The 16,173-nt window shown below is 48.7% G+C and overlaps 1 protein-coding gene and 1 long non-coding RNA gene across 5 annotated transcripts in view; one reads left to right on the forward strand and one right to left on the reverse strand.

Annotated features, from left to right (window-relative positions):
• The window catches only part of dnmbp (dynamin binding protein), a 159,116-nt gene that overhangs the window by 29,447 nt on the left and 113,496 nt on the right, over nt 1-16,173 (forward strand). The gene's annotated exons all lie outside the window — the stretch shown is intronic.
• LOC132379365 (uncharacterized) overlaps nt 1-16,173 on the reverse strand; it is an 82,895-nt gene that overhangs the window by 9,099 nt on the left and 57,623 nt on the right. For 2 of the 4 annotated variants that reach the window (XR_009507400.1, XR_009507398.1), the window contains exon 3: nt 1,335-1,480. This is a non-coding gene — a long non-coding RNA (uncharacterized LOC132379365). Of the gene's footprint in view, nt 1-1,334; nt 7,432-16,173 lie in introns of those variants that run through there. The other 2 variants (XR_009507401.1, XR_009507399.1) reach the window with 2 other exon arrangements.

A 16,173-nucleotide genomic window follows, 5' to 3' on the forward strand; every position in this document is an offset into this window, starting at 1 on the left:
CCCTCTGCGTTCAGGTGTAACCCGTCCTTTTGTACATACCCCAGAAGAGATTTCAGTGATCCAGAAATCTGAAACCCTGTCCCCATATTCATCTGCCAAATACTCCTCTTTGTACTCTCACTAGTGTGCGGCACAGACAGCGAGCCAGAGACTGATCGGTTTATTTAATAAAATACAGTACAGAGTCGGCCCTTTAAGCCGTGCTCCAAGTAACCCCTGATTTAATCTTATCCTAATCATGGGACAGTTTATAATGACCAATTAACCCACCAACCTGTACGTCTGTTGACTGTGGCAGGAGTCCAGAGCACTCAGAGGAAACCCATACCGACACGGGGAGAGCGTACAAACTCCTTACAGGCAGCGGTGGGAATTGAACCTGGGTTGCTGGTACTGACATGCTGCCCTGGATTACTACGCCGGAGGTCCTGCTTTTCAGATTTCTACTTCCTTCCCTATATTCTCTCTTTAGGACCTCCTCCCTTGTCCCACCTATGTCATGGTACCACGATGTACCAAGACGTCTGTTTATTATTAGACACTTCAATCCTGAGAAAAAGATACTGTCGGTCTATGCATCTCATAATTTATAAACCTCTGTCAGATCTCCCCTCAACCTCTGCCACTCCAGAGGAAATGGCCCTAGTTTGCCCAAGATCTCGTTGGCTCAGGCCACCTTGAGCTCTTGTTCATGCCATTCCACCTCAGAACGTGTTCAAACCAGCTCCATCCTAAAACTCAGGATATCAGTGGGGGGGAGATGCCCCTGTGGTTGGGGAGGCTGGAATGTGACCTGAATATGGGAGAGTTGGCAATTAGATGTCAGTGTTTGAATAGTGGGTTTTCACATCAGTGGAACTCGTTGGACTTTTATAAACTCTGACCCCAACTCTGTCCCTCACTGGTCTGACGGGACGTGGATCATAAACGCAAGGGGTTCTGCGGCAGGCACAAGGCACTGGAGGAAGCAGGCCGGAGAGGAGGCAGCACCTCGAGGTGCTGTCCTGCTACTGTCACCGCCGTCAGGAATGGCATCTAACAGGGACACAGCCGGTCAGCCAGCATCTGTGGAGAGGAATAACCATTCAACGCATTGGGCACTGAAAAGGAAGGGGGAAGAAGCCAGAATAAGAAGGTGGGGTGGGGGGGGGGGAGGGAAGGAGCACAAGCTGGCAGGTGGTAGGTGAGGGGGAAGGTGGGTGGGTGAGGGAGGGGAGTGGAGTCTGGCTGAACACGCGTCAGAGTCAGAGAGTAACATCACAGGGAGCAGTGAGAGAGGGTCTCACTGAACTCCCATCAAAGAGAATATTTGAATCTCTTTAGCGTAGACATACCTGTCCGGTGGGTATGTTTTCCTCTCTCCACTTCTCGCACGGGGAATGCCTGAGCTGGACACATTCCTGATGCCAGTAACAATAGCAGGAAGTGTGCCTCGGGATGCCGCCTCCTCTCCTGGTGTGTCTTCCCTGAATTCCAAGATCTTTATGTAGCTTCATGTAGGAGGCAGTTTTGGAAGAGGGGATGGTTATTACAAGAAAGTTTTTTTCCTACATTTGACATCTAGCTTTCCTCTCTCCAGTTTCAATATTCCTCCCACACTCCACTTCATTTAATGCTCTCTCTGTTTCGTATCCTGGAGAAGCCCCAGGTTTTATTTTATTTTTTATTTGGAGTCTTTGGGCAGGAACAGGCTGTTCTGACCTAACGAGCCTGATTACGTACATGTTATCGTTTCTTTTGGACCTTGTGGAGCGGGGAGGAGGGAGGGAGGGCATTTTTGCCGTTCCTGTTCAGTTTGTCTGGATTTTTCCCCCACAAGGCTGAGTTGATGCCCAACCCGGATTGAAAGCGTACAAGGAGTAGGCGGGATTCGAACTCGGGACCATTCACCTCGAAGTCCGGTGTGATGTCACTGCACCACCGGCCTGATAATTACATCAACATGACCAATTAAACCCATTAACCTACTAACCTGTACGCCTTTGGACTGTGGGAGGAAACAGGAGCACCCTGAGGAAACCCGTGTGGTCACAGGGGGAACGTATAAACTTCTTACAGACCGTGGGGGAATTGAACCCGGGTCACTAGAGCTGCAATAATGTTGTACGAACAGCTACACCATCGTGTTGCCCCTGTGCTTTGACTTTATATTGACAATATTCCCATGACTTGCACCCTGGACCTCTTATGTACTGGGGTTTTCTTTATCTTTTTCACCCTGGCCTGTTACCTCACTCAAACCACCCTCAGAACAGCTCCCTCTCTGGTGTTTCACAAAGTCTTGCTGCTTGGACGCTAATGGCCCCCACTCCCTCCCCAGTCTCTCTCAGCTGCGTAGGCTCTTGCTGTGAAGCTGGGTATGGAAGCAGAGTGGACCAGCAGCCAGAGTTACTGACCCTTGAGTGAGAGGTTGTGAGTTCAAATCCCACCAAGTGCTGATGGGAAATATACATTTGGGGTATTCAGTAAATCCAGAATTTAAACGACACTCACAAAATGCTGGAGGAACTCTCAGCAGGCCAGACAGCATCTATGGAAAGGAGTAAACTGTTGATGTTTCAGGCCAAGACCCTTCATCAGGACTGGGGAAAAGAGATGAGAAGTCAGTGTAAGAAGGTGGGGGGGGGAAGGGAGGAAGAAATACAAGGTGGTAGTTGATGGGTGAAACTGGGAGGGGGTAAGTGAAGGAAAGAGTTAGAAAGTTAATTTGATGAAAGAGATACAGGGCTGGAGAAGGGGGAATCTGATAGGAGAGGACAGAAGGCCATGGAAGAAAGGGAAGGGAGACGAACACCAGAGGGAGGTGATGGGCAGGAAAGGAGATGAGTTGAGAGAGGGGAATGGGAATGGTGAAGGAGAAAGGGGTGGGGAAATTATCAGACATTTGGGAAATTGATGTTTATGCCATCAGGTTGGAGGCTCCCCAGATGGAATATAAGGTGTTGAACTAGAATTTAAACAAGCTGATTTCAGTAATAGTGATTAACATTGAACAGTATGGCACAGGAACAACCCCTTTAGCCCACAATGTGCCACCTGTGATGCCAACTAAAACTAAACCTAATTTGGTAAGGGTCCTTAATGACGGATGCTGCCTTTTGCAGACACCCTCAGTGGTGGTGAGGACAGTACAACTCTCCGCAGCTTTTTCCTGTCCTGGACATTGGCTTCTCTATATCAAGTGGTGATGCAACCAGTCAGAATGCTCTCCATGGTACGTCTGTAGAAATTTGCTAGAATCTTTGGTGACGTACTGAATCTCCTCAAATTTCTAATGAAGTATAGCCACTGGGTGTGCCTTTGTGTTGGGCCCAGGATGGACCCTCTGAGATGCTGTCACCCAGGAACCTGAAACTGCTCACCCTTTCCTCTGCTGATCCCTTAATGAGGACTGACTGAGAGTGTGTTCTCCTGACATCCCCTTTGTGAAGTCCAAGCATGAAGGCAAACGTGCCAATGTAATCTTGAAACTATCAGGGTTTCATTAAAACCCAATGAGTTCACAGAAGGTCCTCGAAGGAGGAAGTCTCTTGCCTCCTCCATAGGTGACTCCACACACTGGCAACCTGGCTGACTTCCGAGTCAGAGCCAAGTTTAACATCACTCGCACATGTTGTGAAATTTGTTGCTGTGCAGCAGCAGTATATTGCGATACATAATAAAAAAACTATAAGCTGCAGTAAGAAATGTACACTCATTATTAGGTACACCAGTACACCTAGTTAATGCAAATATCAAATCAGCCAATCAGGTGGCAGAATGCACAAAAGCACGCAGACATGGTCAAGAGGTTCAGTTGTGGAGCAGAACAAACGTCAGGATGTGATCTAAGTGACTTTAACCGTGGATTGGTTGTTGGTGCCAGACGGGGTGGTTTGAGAATCTCAGAAACTGCTGATCTCCTGGGATTTTCACGCACGACAGTCTAGAGTTTACAGAGAATGATGCAAAAAACCCCCCCAAAAAACATCCAGTGTGTGGCAGTTCTGTGGGCAAAAAAAAGCTTTGTTAATGAGAGAGGTCAGAGGAGAATGGTCAGACGGGTTCAAGCTGACAGGAAGGCGACAGTAACTCAAATAATCACAAGTTACGACAGCAGAAGAGCATCTCTGAACGCACAGCACATCAAACCTTGAGGAAAACCACTCCCCCCATCCTAATAAAGTGGCCACTGAGTTTATGTTCAAAAAATTAAATCAAGTAGTGGGGAAAAGAAGAGTAAGACAGTGTTCAAGGCTGTTCGGGACTCTGATGACAGAGTGGAAGAAGGCGTTTCGAAAACACTCAGTATTTTCAGGTTCCTGTCCTGCCTTTCTGAAGAGAGCACGTCCTGTGTGACGGGGATCTTTAATGTTGGATGCCGCCTTTTTGAAGATGACCTGGATGCTGCGGAGACTGGTGACGATGATGGAGCTGTTTTTTTTTGTTCTTGATTACTTTCAGTTGAGCAGGAGTAGGAAGGACAAAAAAATGGCAATGACATCGAGACCACATGAGGGATTTTTTTTAAAAAAGCACTCGAAGGTTTATTTTTAACTGTGCGTTCCACATATGTCACCTCTACTGTTATAAAACATCCCAAGCTGCATTCGGAATCCGTTTCTGTTGTATTATTGCTGTCTTGTTGGTGAGGCAGGGTGGAGATGCATCTCCAGCAAAGGAGGTATGAGGCCTGCCTTCCCTCCGCTAGCCTGCAGGTCACCCTTGGGGAAGGTGTAGGACCTGCTTAGCCCCTCGATCAGGGTCATGTGAAACCATAGGAGGTGGTCGTATGAGCAGCTGGTGCATATCACGAGTCCTGCTTATGCGACCACTGATGCCAGGCAGACAAGGGTATTGATAATGACTGGGGTCAGCCAACATGTGAAGACACTGCCCAGAAGAAGGCAATGGCAAAGCGCTTCTGTAGAAAAGTTCACCAGGAACAGTCATGGAAAGACCATGACCACCCACATCGTATGACACGGACCATAATGACAATGTATGTTGTGAAATTTTTGGTTTTGCAGCAGTAATGGAGCACAAAAACATAAAATTACTCTAAATTGCAAAAACAGTAAAGTGCAAGTAGAAAAACAATAAAGGATAGACGGTAGTGTTTGTGGCCCATTCAGGAATCTGATGGCATCGGGGAAAGAAACTGTCCTGAATAGTCGAGAATGGGTCTTTAGGCTCCGGTACCTTCTTCCCGATGTAGGAGACTTGTAGAAGAAAAATAATTCAAGATATATCCAGATTAGGTTATATTTTGGCTGGCGGCCCAAGGTTCATCCAGAACATTGGATTGAAAATGTGGCTGAGTGGTGCCGCAGTAACAACCTCTTATTCAATGTCAGCAAGACCAAGGAGTTGATTACTGACGACAGGAGCAGGGAACCAGAGGCCCAAGAGCCGGTCCTCACCAGGGGAATCAAAGGTGGAGAGGGTCAGCAACTTTAAATTCCTCTGTGCTATCATTTCAGAGGGCCTGAAATAGGTCCAGTATGTTCAAGCAATTATGAGGACAACACAGCAGCGCCTCTATTTCCTTAGAAGTTTGCGAAGACTCGGCGTGACGTCTAATACTTCGACAAACTTCTATAGATGTGTGGTGGCGAGTACATTGACTGGCCGCATCACAGCCTGGTGTGGAAACACCAGTGCCCTTGAACGGAAAACCCTACAAAAAGTAGTGGATATGGCCCAGTCCATCTCGGGTAAAACCCTCCCACCGTTGAGCACATCCACATGAAGTGCTGTTGCAGGAAAGCAGCATCCATCATCAGGGACCCCAGTACCCAGACCATGCTCTCTTCTCACTGCTACCATCAGAAAGAAGGTGCAGGAGCCTCAGAACTCACACCACCCAGGTCCAGGAACAGTTACTACCCCTCAACCATCAGGCTCTTGACCAAAGGGGATAAGTTTACTCAACTTTGTGTGCCCCATCATTGAAGTGTTCCTACAACATATGGACTCTCTTTCAAGGACTCTTCATCCCATGTTCTCGATATTTATTGCTTATTTATTTCATATTATTTCTTTCGTTTTGTACTTGCACCCTAGTTGAATGCCAAAATTGGTGCGGTCTATCATTGATTCTACTATGGTTATTATTCTATAATGGACTTACTGTGAATGCCCAAAAGAAATCGGATCTCAGGGTTATAAATGGTGATGTATTTGTACTTTGATAATAAATTTGCTTTGAGCTTTGACACAGTGAAATTCGTTCTCACCTGTCATCTTCCTTGGCGGCGCAGTAGCATAGCAGGCGAGGCGCGGTAATGTAGCGGCTAGCGCAGTGTGTTACAGTGCCAGTAACCAGGATTGAAGTCTGTAAGGAGTTTGCACATTCCCCATGTGACCATGTGGATTTTCTCCAGATTCCTCCCACATTCGAAAGGCAGACCGGTCAGTAAGCAGTGGTTATGATATGTCGACACCAGAAACATGGCTTGCTCCCGGAACATCCTCAGTCGTGTTGGCCGTTGACATAAACAAGGCACTTCACCGAATGTTTTGATGTGTATGCGACAAATAAGGTTAATCTTTGTGTTGGGGGGAGAAATGGGAGATTGGAGCAGGACATGGAACACCAATGATGGAGGATCGTAGAAACCAGTCACTGGACTGTTCGTCCTGCCCCAGTGCTATATTGGCCAACTCCCAGTGTCAATGTGGTTTGAATTAGAAGCTGAATGGAAAAAACAAGCTGCTGTTGCTTAGCAACAGGGGGATCATGGAAAAACTAAAAACTGGATTAGGATTCCTGCCCCTTGTCACTCCTCTACTCCCAAGTATTGTATGTTGGCTTCCCTTTTAATGAATTCTCGGTATGCAAAGAGGGCATACTAAGGAGAGAGGGGGCAAGTTCGAAGGAGATGGACAGGGCAAGTTATTTACACAGGGTGGTGGTGCAGGCAGATGTGATAGAGCTGCTTAAGTAGAACTTAGAACTGTAGAGCATAGTGCAGGCCATTCAGCCTGCAATGTTGTGCTGACCGTTTAACCTACCCCAAGATCAATCTAGTACATGGATGTGCCGAGAAAGGAGGCATTACTACTGTTGGTGATTATTATGGTAGAGAATTGTGGGCTGAAGGGCTTGCACCTGTACTGTACTGTTCTATCTTCGACGGGAGGGAAGAACAATGTGTGTTTTGTGTTTATTGAGCAGCCAGGAGAGCCACATGAATGCACTGTTAGTGACCCACCCTGAAATCTGTAGGTAAATCTCAGACCAGCTACTCTGCTGAAAACCTTTAAGAATCGCCTCTATCCCTGAGGAGTGCAAGGTGTATCGGAGTGTTACAGTGAGGAGTGCAGGGTGTATCAGAGTGTTACAGTGAGGAGTGCAGGGTGTATCAGTGTTACAGTGAGGAGTGCAGGGTGTATCAGAGTGTTACAGTGAGGAGTGTAGGGTGTATCAGTGTTACAGTGAGGAGTGCAGGGTGTATCAGAGTGTTACAGTGAGGAGTGCAGGGTGTATCAGTGTTACAGTGAGGAGTGCAGGGTGTATCAGTGTTACAGTGAGGAGTGCAGGGTGTATCAGAGTGTTACAGTGAGGAGTGCAGGGTGTATCAGAGTTACAGTGAGGAGTGCAGGGTGTATCAGAGTGTTACAGTGAGGAGTGCAGGGTGTATCGGAGTGTTACAGTGAGGAGTGCAGGGTGTATCAGAGTGTTACAGTGAGGAGTGCAGGGTGTATCAGTGTTACAGTGAGGAGTGCAGGGTGTATCAGAGTGTTACAGTGAGGAGTGCAGGGTGTATCGGAGTGTTACAGTGAGGAGTGCAGGGTGTATCAGAGTGTTACAGTGAGGAGTGCAGGGTGTATCAGTGTTACAGTGAGGAGTGCAGGGTGTATCAGTGTTACAGTGAGGAGTGCAGGGTGTATCAGAGTGTTACAGTGAGGAGTGCAGGGTGTATCGGAGTGTTACAGTGAGGAGTGCAGGGTGTATCAGAGTGTTACAGTGAGGAGTGCAGGGTGTATCAGAGTGTTACAGTGAGGAGTGCAGGGTGTATCAGAGTGTTACAGTGAGGAGTGCAGGGTGTATCAGAGTGTTACAGTGAGGAGTGCAGGGTGTATCGGAGTGTTACAGTGAGGAGTGCAGGGTGTATCAGAGTGTTACAGTGAGGAGTGCAGGGTGTATCAGAGTGTTACAGTGAGGAGTGCAGGGTGTATCGGAGTGTTACAGTGAGGAGTGCAGGGTGTATCAGTGTTACAGTGAGGAGTGCAGGGTGTATCAGTGTTACAGTGAGGAGTGCAGGGTGTATCAGTGTTACAGTGAGGAGTGCAGGGTGTATCAGAGTGTTACAGTGAGGAGTGCAGGGTGTATCAGTGTTACAGTGAGGAGTGCAGGGTGTATCAGAGTGTTACAGTGAGGAGTGCAGGGTGTATCAGTGTTACAGTGAGGAGTGCAGGGTGTATCAGAGTGTTACAGTGAGGAGTGCAGGGTGTATCAGAGTGTTACAGTGAGGAGTGCAGGGTGTATCAGAGTGTTACAGTGAGGAGTGCAGGGTGTATCAGAGTGTTACAGTGAGGAGTGCAGGGTGTATCAGAGTGTTACAGTGAGGAGTGCAGGGTGTATCAGAGTGTTACAGTGAGGAGTGCAGGGTGTATCAGAGTGTTACAGTGAGGAGTGCAGGGTGTATCAGAGTGTTACAGTGAGGAGTGCAGGGTGTATCAGAGTTTTACAGTGAGGAGTGCAGGGTGTATCAGAGTGTTACAGTGAGGAGTGCAGGGTGTATCAGAGTGTTACAGTGAGGAGTGCAGGGTGTATCAGAGTGTTACAGTGAGGAGTGCAGGGTGTACCGGAGTGTTACAGTGAGGAGTGCAGGGTGTATCGGAGTGTTACAGTGAGGAGTGCAGGGTGTATCAGTGTTACAGTGAGGAGTGCAGGGTGTATCGGAGTGTTACAGTAAGGAGTGCAGGGTGTATCGGAGTGTTACAGTGAGGAGTGTAGGGTGTATCAGAGTGTTACAGTGAGGAATGCAGGGTGTATCAGAGTTACAGTGAGGAGTGCAGGGTGTATCAGAGTGTTACAGTGAGGAGTGCAGGGTGTATCAGAGTGTTACAGTGAGGAGTGCAGGGTGTATCAGTGTTACAGTGAGGAGTGTAGGGTGTATCAGAGTGTTACAGTGAGGAGTGCAGGGTGTATCAGAGTGTTACAGTGAGGAGTGCAGGGTGTATCAGAGTGTTACAGTGAGGAGTGTAGGGTGTATCAGTGTTACAGTGAGGAGTGCAGGGTGTATCAGTGTTACAGTGAGGAGTGTAGGGTGTATCAGAGTTACAGTGAGGAGTGCAGGGTGTATCGGAGTGTTACAGTGAGGAGTGCAGGGTGTATCAGTGTGTTACAGTGAGGAGTGCAGGGTGCATCAGAGTGTTACAGTGAGGAGTGCAGGGTGTATCAGAGTGTTACAGTGAGGAGTGTAGGGTGTATCAGAGTTACAGTGAGGAGTGTAGGGTGTATCAGAGTTACAGTGAGGAGTGCAGGGTGTATCGGAGTGTTACAGTGAGGAGTGCAGGGTGTATCAGTGTGTTACAGTGAGGAGTGCAGGGTGTATCAGAGTGTTACAGTGAGGAGTGCAGGGTGTATCAGAGTGTTACAGTGAGGAGTGCAGGGTGTATCAGTGTTACAGTGAGGAGTGCAGGGTGTATCAGTGTTACAGTGAGGAGTGCAGGGTGTATCAGAGTGTTACAGTGAGGACTGCAGGATGTATCAGAGTGTTACAGTGAGGAGTGCAGGGTGTATCAGAGTGTTACAGTGAGGAGTGCAGGGTGTATCAGATTGTTACAGTGAGGAGTGCAGGGTGTATCAGAGTGTTACAGTGAGGAGTGCAGGGTGTATCAGTGTTACAGTGAGGAGTGCAGGGTGTATCAGTGTTACAGTGAGGAGTGCAGGGTGTATCAGTGTTACAGTGAGGAGTGCAGGGTGTATCAGTGTTACAGTGAGGAGTGCAGGGTGTATCAGTGTTACAGTGAGGAGTGCAGGGTGTATCAGAGTGTTACAGTGAGGAGTGCAGGGTGTATCAGTGTTACAGTGAGGAGTGCAGGGTGTATCAGTGTTACAGTGAGGAGTGCAGGGTGTATCAGAGTGTTACAGTGAGGAGTGCAGGGTGTATCAGAGTGTTACAGTGAGGAGTGCAGGGTGTATCAGAGTGTTACAGTGAGGAGTGCAGGGTGTATCAGTGTTACAGTGAGGAGTGCAGGGTGTATCAGTGTTACAGTGAGGAGTGCAGGGTGTATCAGAGTTACAGTGAGGAGTGTAGGGTGTATCAGAGTGTTACAGTGAGGAGTGCAGGGTGTATCAGAGTGTTACAGTGAGGAGTGCAGGGTGTATCAGAGTGTTACAGTGAGGAGTGCAGGGTGTATCAGTGTTACAGTGAGGAGTGCAGGGTGTATCAGAGTGTTACAGTGAGGAGTGCAGGGTGTATCAGAGTGTTACAGTGAGGAGTGTAGGGTGTATCAGAGTGTTACAGTGAGGAGTGCAGGGTGTATCAGAGTGTTACAGTGAGGAGTGCAGGGTGTATCAGAGTGTTACAGTGAGGAGTGCAGGGTATATCAGAGTGTTACAGTGAGGAGTGTAGGGTGTATCAGAGTGTTACAGTGAGGAGTGCAGGGTGTATCAGAGTGTTACAGTCAGGAGTGCAGGGTGTATCAGAGTGTTACAGTGAGGAGTGCAGGGTGTATCGGAGTGTTACAGTGAGGAGTGCAGGGTGTATCGGAGTGTTACAGTGAGGAGTGCAGGGTGTATCAGAGTGTTACAGTGAGGAGTGCAGGGTGTATCAGAGTGTTACAGTGAGGAGTGCAGGGTGTATCAGAGTGTTACAGTGAGGAGTGCAGGGTGTATCAGTGTTACAGTGAGGAGTGCAGGGTGTATCAGTGTTACAGTGAGGAGTGCAGGGTGTATCAGTGTTACAGTGAGGAGTGCAGGGTGTATCAGTGTTACAGTGAGGAGTGCAGGGTGTATCGGAGTGTTACAGTGAGGAGTGCAGGGTGTATCGGAGTGTTACAGTGAGGAGTGCAGGGTGTATCAGTGTTACAGTGAGGAGTGCAGGGTGTATCAGTGTTACAGTGAGGAGTGCAGGGTGTATCGGAGTGTTACAGTGAGGAGTGCAGGGTGTATCAGAGTGTTACAGTGAGGAGTGCAGGGTGTATCAGTGTTACAGTGAGGAGTGCAGGGTGTATCAGTGTTACAGTGAGGAGTGCAGGGTGTATCGGAGTGTTACAGTGAAGAGTGCAGGGTGTATCGGAGTGTTACAGTGAGGAGTGCAGGGTGTATCAGTGTTACAGTGAGGAGTGCAGGGTGTATCAGTGTTACAGTGAGGAGTGCAGGGTGTATCAGAGTGTTACAGTGAGGAGTGCAGGGTGTATCAGAGTGTTACAGTGAGGAGTGCAGGGTGTATCAGAGTGTTACAGTGAGGAGTGCAGGGTGTATCTGTGTTACAGTGAGGAGTGCAGGGTGTATCAGAGTGTTACAGTGAGGAGTGCAGGGTGTATCAGTGTTACAGTGAGGAGTGCAGGGTGTATCAGAGTGTTACAGTGAGGAGTGCAGGGTGTATCAGTGTTACAGTGAGGAGTGCAGGGTGTATCAGTGTTACAGTGAGGAGTGCAGGGTGTATCAGTGTTACAGTGAGGAGTGCAGGGTGTATCGGAGTGTTACAGTGAGGAGTGTAGGGTGTATCGGAGTGTTACAGTGAGGAGTGCAGGGTGTATCAGTGTTACAGTGAGGAGTGCAGGGTGTATCAGTGTTACAGTGAGGAGTGCAGGGTGTATCAGAGTGTTACAGTGAGGAGTGCAGGGTGTATCAGTGTTACAGTGAGGAGTGCAGGGTGTATCAGTGTTACAGTGAGGAGTGCAGGGTGTATCAGAGTGTTACAGTGAGGAGTGCAGGGTGTATCAGTGTTACAGTGAGGAGTGCAGGGTGTATCAGAGTGTTACAGTGAGGAGTGCAGGGTGTACCAGAGTGTTACAGTGAGGAGTGCAGGGTGTATCAGAGTGTTACAGTGAGGAGTGCAGGGTGTATCAGAGTGTTACAGTGAGGAGTGCAGGGTGTATCAGTGTTACAGTGAGGAGTGCAGGGTGTATCAGTGTTACAGTGAGGAGTGCAGGGTGTATCAGAGTGTTACAGTGAGGAGTGCAGGGTGTATCAGTGTTACAGTGAGGAGTGCAGGGTGTATCAGAGTGTTACAGTGAGGAGTGCAGGGTGTATCAGAGTGTTACAGTGAGGAGTGCAGGGTGTATCAGAGTGTTACAGTGAGGAGTGCAGGGTGTATCAGAGTGTTACAGTGAGGAGTGCAGGGTGTATCAGAGTGTTACAGTGAGGAGTGTAGGGTGTATCAGAGTGTTACAGTGAGGAGTGCAGGGTGTATCAGAGTGTTACAGTGAGGAGTGCAGGGTGTATCAGAGTTACAGTGAGGAGTGCAGGGTGTATCGTAGTGTTACAGTGAGGAGTGCAGGGTGTATCAGTGTTACAGTGAGGAGTGCAGGGTGTATCAGTGTTACAGTGAGGAGTGCAGGGTGTATCAGTGTTACAGTGAGGAGTGCAGGGTGTATCAGTGTTACAGTGAGGAGTGCAGGGTGTATCGGAGTGTTACAGTGAGGAGTGCAGGGTGTATCAGTGTTACAGTGAGGAGTGCAGGGTGTATCAGTGTTACAGTGAGGAGTGCAGGGTGTATCGGAGTGTTACAGTGAGGAGTGCAGGGTGTATCGGAGTGTTACAGTGAGGAGTGCAGGGTGTATCAGTGTTACAGTGAGGAGTGCAGGGTGTATCAGTGTTACAGTGAGGAGTGCAGGGTGTATCAGTGTTACAGTGAGGAGTGCAGGGTGTATCAGTGTTACAGTGAGGAGTGCAGGGTGTATCAGTGTTACAGTGAGGAGTGCAGGGTGTATCGGAGTGTTACAGTGAAGAGTGCAGGGTGTATCGGAGTGTTACAGTGAGGAGTGCAGGGTGTATCAGTGTTACAGTGAGGAGTGCAGGGTGTATCAGTGTTACAGTGAGGAGTGCAGGGTGTATCAGAGTGTTACAGTGAGGAGTGCAGGGTGTATCAGAGTGTTACAGTGAGGAGTGCAGGGTGTATCAGAGTGTTACAGTGAGGAGTGCAGGGTGTATCTGTGTTACAGTGAGGAGTGCAGGGTGTATCAGAGTGTTACAGTGAGGAGTGCAGGGTGTATCAGTGTTACAGTGAGGAGTGCAGGGTGTATCAGAGTTACAGTGAGGAGTGCAGGGTGTATCAGTGTTACAGTGAGGAGTGCAGGGTGTATCAGTGTTACAGTGAGGAGTGCAGGGTGTATCGAGTGTTACAGTGAGGAGTGCAGGGTGTATCAGTGTTACAGTGAGGAGTGCAGGGTGTATCAGTGTTACAGTGAGGAGTGCAGGGTGTATCAGAGTGTTACAGTGAGGAGTGCAGGGTGTATCAGTGTTACAGTGAGGAGTGCAGGGTGTATCAGTGTTACAGTGAGGAGTGCAGGGTGTATCAGAGTGTTACAGTGAGGAGTGCAGGGTGTATCAGTGTTACAGTGAGGAGTGCAGGGTGTATCAGAGTGTTACAGTGAGGAGTGCAGGGTGTACCAGAGTGTTACAGTGAGGAGTGCAGGGTGTATCAGAGTGTTACAGTGAGGAGTGCAGGGTGTATCAGAGTGTTACAGTGAGGAGTGCAGGGTGTATCAGTGTTACAGTGAGGAGTGCAGGGTGTATCAGTGTTACAGTGAGGAGTGCAGGGTGTATCAGAGTGTTACAGTGAGGAGTGCAGGGTGTATCAGTGTTACAGTGAGGAGTGCAGGGTGTATCAGAGTGTTACAGTGAGGAGTGCAGGGTGTATCAGAGTTACAGTGAGGAGTGCAGGGTGTATCGTAGTGTTACAGTGAGGAGTGCAGGGTGTATCAGAGTGTTACAGTGAGGAGTGCAGGGTGTATCAGAGTGTTACAGTGAGGAGTGCAGGGTGTATCAGAGTGTTACAGTGAGGAGTGCAGGGTGTATCAGAGTGTTACAGTGAGGAGTGTAGGGTGTATCAGAGTGTTACAGTGAGGAGTGCAGGGTGTATCAGTGTTACAGTGAGGAGTGCAGGGTGTACCAGAGTGTTACAGTGAGGAGTGCAGGGTGTACCAGAGTGTTACAGTGAGGAGTGCAGGGTGTATCAGTGTTACAGTGAGGAGTGCAGGGTGTATCAGTGTTACAGTGAGGAGTGCAGGGTGTATCAGTGTTACAGTGAGGAGTGCAGGGTGTATCAGAGTGTTACAGTGAGGAGTGTAGGGTGTATCAGTGTTACAGTGAGGAGTGTAGGGTGTATCAGAGTTACAGTGAGGAGTGTAGGGTGTATCAGAGTTACAGTGAGGAGTGTAGGGTGTATCAGTGTTACAGTGAGGAGTGCAGGGTGTATCAGAGTGTTACAGTGAGGAGTGCAGGGTGTATCAGAGTGTTACAGTGAGGAGTGCAGGGTGTACCAGAGTGTTACAGTGAGGAGTGCAGGGTGTACCAGAGTGTTACAGTGAGGAGTGCAGGGTGTATCAGTGTTACAGTGAGGAGTGCAGGGTGTATCAGAGTGTTACAGTGAGGAGTGTAGGGTGTATCAGTGTTACAGTGAGGAGTGTAGGGTGTATCAGAGTTACAGTGAGGAGTGCAGGGTGTATCAGAGTTACAGTGAGGAGTGCAGGGTGTATCAGAGTGTTACAGTGAGGAGTGCAGGGTGTATCAGTGTTACAGTGAGGAGTGTAGGGTGTATCAGTGTTACAGTGAGGAGTGTAGGGTGTATCAGAGTTACAGTGAGGAGTGCAGGGTGTATCGGAGTGTTACAGTGAGGAGTGCAGGGTGTATCAGTGTTACAGTGAGGAGTGCAGGGTGTATCAGTGTTACAGTGAGGAGTGCAGGGTGTATCAGAGTGTTACAGTGAGGAGTGCAGGGTGTATCAGAGTGTTACAGTGAGGAGTGCAGGGTGTATCAGATTGTTACAGTGAGGAGTGCAGGGTGTATCAGAGTGTTACAGTGAGGAGTGCAGGGTGTATCAGTGTTACAGTGAGGAGTGCAGGGTGTATCAGTGTTACAGTGAGGAGTGCAGGGTGTATCAGAGTGTTACAGTGAGGAGTGCAGGGTGTATCAGTGTTACAGTGAGGAGTGTAGGGTGTATCAGAGTGTTACAGTGAGGAGTGTAGGGTGTATCAGTGTTACAGTGAGGAGTGTAGGGTGTATCAGAGTTACAGTGAGGAGTGCAGGGTGTATCGGAGTGTTACAGTGAGGAGTGCAGGGTGTATCAGTGTTACAGTGAGGAGTGCAGGGTGTATCAGTGTTACAGTGAGGAGTGCAGGGTGTATCAGTGTTACAGTGAGGAGTGCAGGGTGTATCAGTGTTACAGTGAGGAGTGCAGGGTGTATCAGAGTGTTACAGTGAGGAGTGCAGGGTGTATCGGAGTGTTACAGTGAGGAGTGCAGGGTGTATCGGAGTGTTACAGTGAGGAGTGCAGGGTGTATCAGTGTTACAGTGAGGAGTGCAGGGTGTATCAGAGTGTTACAGTGAGGAGTGCAGGGTGTATCAGAGTGTTACAGTGAGGAGTGCAGGGTGTATCAGAGTGTTACAGTGAGGAGTGCAGGGTGTATCAGAGTGTTACAGTGAGGAGTGCAGGGTGTATCAGTGTTACAGTGAGGAGTGCAGGGTGTATCAGTGTTACAGTGAGGAGTGCAGGGTGTATCAGAGTGTTACAGTGAGGAGTGCAGGGTGTATCAGTGTTACAGTGAGGAGTGCAGGGTGTATCAGTGTTACAGTGAGGAGTGCAGGGTGTATCAGAGTGTTACAGTGAGGAGTGCAGGGTGTATCAGAGTGTTACAGTGAGGAGTGCAGGGTGTATCAGAGTGTTACAGTGAGGAGTGCAGGGTGTATCAGTGTTACAGTGAGGAGTGCAGGGTGTATCAGAGTGTTACAGTGAGGAGTGTAGGGTGTATCAGTGTTACAGTGAGGAGTGCAGGGTGTATCAGTGTTACAGTGAGGAGTGCAGGTGTATCAGAGTGTTACAGTGAGGAGTGCAGGGTGTATCAGTGTTACAGTGAGGAGTGCAGGGTGTATCAGTGTTACAGTGAGGAGTGCAGGGTGTATCGGAGTGTTACAGTGAGGAGTGCAGGGTGTATCAGTGTTACAGTGAGGAGTGCAGGGTGTATCAGAGTGTTACAGTGAGGAGTGCAGGGTGTATCAGAGTGTTACAGTGA

Source organism: Hypanus sabinus, chromosome 22 (genome assembly GCF_030144855.1).
Source record: "Hypanus sabinus isolate sHypSab1 chromosome 22, sHypSab1.hap1, whole genome shotgun sequence".
NCBI classification, from domain to species: Eukaryota; Metazoa; Chordata; class Chondrichthyes; order Myliobatiformes; family Dasyatidae; genus Hypanus; species Hypanus sabinus.